We start from the raw sequence: 2,500 nt of genomic DNA, 5'->3' as shown, positions 1-2,500 counted from the left end.
GGCAACGGCCGTCGTGCGGCCTAAGGTCCACCGCCTAGCCATGAGTGGCACCGTCGTGCGTTTTCCTTGCCATCGGTGTGGCGTCGTGCCCATGCCTTAGCCAATGCAAGCAACGGCCGTCGTGCGGCCTAAGGCCCACCGCCTAGCCACGAGGGGCACCGTCGTGTGTTTGTCTTGCCATCGGTGTGGCATCGTGGCCATGCCTTTGCCAACACAAGGCAACGGCCGTCATGCGGCCCAAGGCCAACCGCCTAGCCACGAGGGGCACCGTCGTGCATTTTTCTTGCCGTGGGTGTGGCGTCGTGCCCATGCCTTAGCCAACGCAAGGCAACGGCCGTCGTGTGGCCTAAGGTCAACCGCCTAGCCATGAGGGGCACCGTCGTGCGTTTTTCTTGCCGTCGGTGAGCCATCGTGCCGATGCCTTAACCAACGCAAGCCAACGGCCATCGTGCGGCCTAAGGCCAACCGCCTAGCCATGAGGGGCACCGTAGTGCATTTTCCTTGCCGTCGGTGTGGCCGTCGTGCCCACGCCTTGGCCAACGCAGGGCAACGGCCGTCGTGCGGCCTATTGCCCACCTCCTAGCCGTGAGGGGCACCGTCGTGCATTTTCCCAGCATGGCTACAGAGGTTTACCCGTGGCCTTGGGAGCAAAACCCCACGGCAGTTGTGCTTTTTTCTTGCCGTCGGTGAGGCCGTCGTGCCCATGCCTTAGCCAATGCAAGGCAACGGCCGTCGTCCGTCCTAAGGCCCACCGCCAAGCCGTGAGGGGCACCGTCGTGCATTTTTCTTGTCGTCGGTGTGGCCGTCGTGCCCACGCCTTAGCCAACGCCGGGCAACGGCCGTCATGCGGCCTAAGGCCGCCATGAGGGGCACCGTCGTGCGTTTTTCCAGCATGGCTACAGAGGTTTACCCGTTGCCTTGGGAACAAAACCCCACGGCAGTCGTGCGTTTTCCTTGCCATCGGTGAGGCCGTCGTGCCCATGCTTAAGCCAATGCAGGGCAACGGCCGTCGTGCGGCCTAAGGCCCACCGCCTAGCCATGAGGGGCACCGTCGTGCGTTTTATTTGCCGTCGGTGTGGCATCGTGCCCATGCCTTAGCCAACGCTAGGCAACGGCCGTCGTGCGGCCTAAGGCCAAACGCCTAGCATCGTGCCCGTGCTTTAGCCAACGCAGGGCAATGGCCATCGTGCGGCCTAAGGGCAACCGCCTAGCCACGAGGGGCACCGTCGTGTGTTTTTCTTGCCATCGGTGTGGAATCGTGCCCATGCCTTAGCCAACGCAAGGCAACGGCCGTCATGCGGCCTATGGCCGACCGCCTGGCCATGAGGGGCACCGTCGTGCGTTTTTCTTGCCGTCGGTGTGGCCGCCGTGCCCATGCCTTAGCCAACGCAGGGCAACGGCCGTCGTGCGGCCTAAGGCCCACCGCCTAGCCATGAGGGGCACCGTCGTGCGTTTTATTTGCCGTCGGTGTGGCATCGTGCCCATGCCTTAGCCAACGCTAGGCAACGGCCGTCGTGCGGCCTAAGGCCAAACGCCTAGCATCGTGCCCGTGCTTTAGCCAACGCAGGGCAATGGCCATCGTGCGGCCTAAGGGCAACCGCCTAGCCATGAGGGGCACCGTCGGCCGTTCTTCTTGCCGTCGGTGTGGCCATCGTGCCTATGCCTTAGCCAACGCAGGGCAACGGCCGTCGTGCGGCCTAAGGCCCACCGCTTAGCCATGAGGGGCACCGTCGTGCGTTTATCTTGCCGTCGGTGTGGCATTGTGCCCTTGCCTTAGCCAACGCAAGGCAACGGCCGTCGTGTGGCCTAAGGCCTACCGCCTAGCCATGAGGGGCACCGTCGGGCGTTTTTCTTGCCGTCGGTGTGGCATCATGCCCTTGCCTTAGCCAACGCAAGGCAATGGCCGTCGTGTGGCCTAAGGCCTACCACCTAGCCATGAGGGGCACTGTCGTGCGTTTTTCTTGCCGTTGCCTTAGCCAACGCAAGGCAACGGTCGTCGTGTGGCCTAAGGCGCACCGCTTAGCCATGAGGGGCACCGTCGTGCATTTTTCTTGCTGTGGATGTGGCGTCGTGCCCATGCCTTAGCCAACGCAAGCCAACGGCCGTCGTGCGGCCTAAGGCCTATCGCCTTGCCATGATGGGCACCGTCGTGCGTTTTTCACGTCGTCGGTGTAGTGTCGTGCCAATGCTCCGTCATGCGGCCTAAGGCTCACCGCCTAGCCTTGTTTTCGCTTATTTTTATCTTTTTAAGCATACATGTTGAGTCTCGTTAATGTCCACCGCCGTATGTCTTTGAAATTCATAAATTGCTTTTTTTTTTAATTAAACTATATTTTTGTATTTTTTATTATTTTTTATTATTTTTTTGTTTTTATTTTTGTTCAATTCAATCTTGGAAATTTTTTATTTTTTTTTATTTTTTTTGTTTTTATTTTTGTTCAATTCAATCTTGGAAAATTTTTATTATTTTTTATTGTTTTTATTGTTTTTATTTTTGTTC

The sequence above is a fragment of the Coffea arabica genome, unplaced genomic scaffold (genome assembly GCF_036785885.1).
Source record: "Coffea arabica cultivar ET-39 unplaced genomic scaffold, Coffea Arabica ET-39 HiFi ptg000200l, whole genome shotgun sequence".
NCBI lineage: Eukaryota > Viridiplantae > Streptophyta > Magnoliopsida > Gentianales > Rubiaceae > Coffea > Coffea arabica.
The sequence above is the reverse complement of the archived record's forward strand: the minus strand, read 5'-3'. Positions refer to the sequence as shown.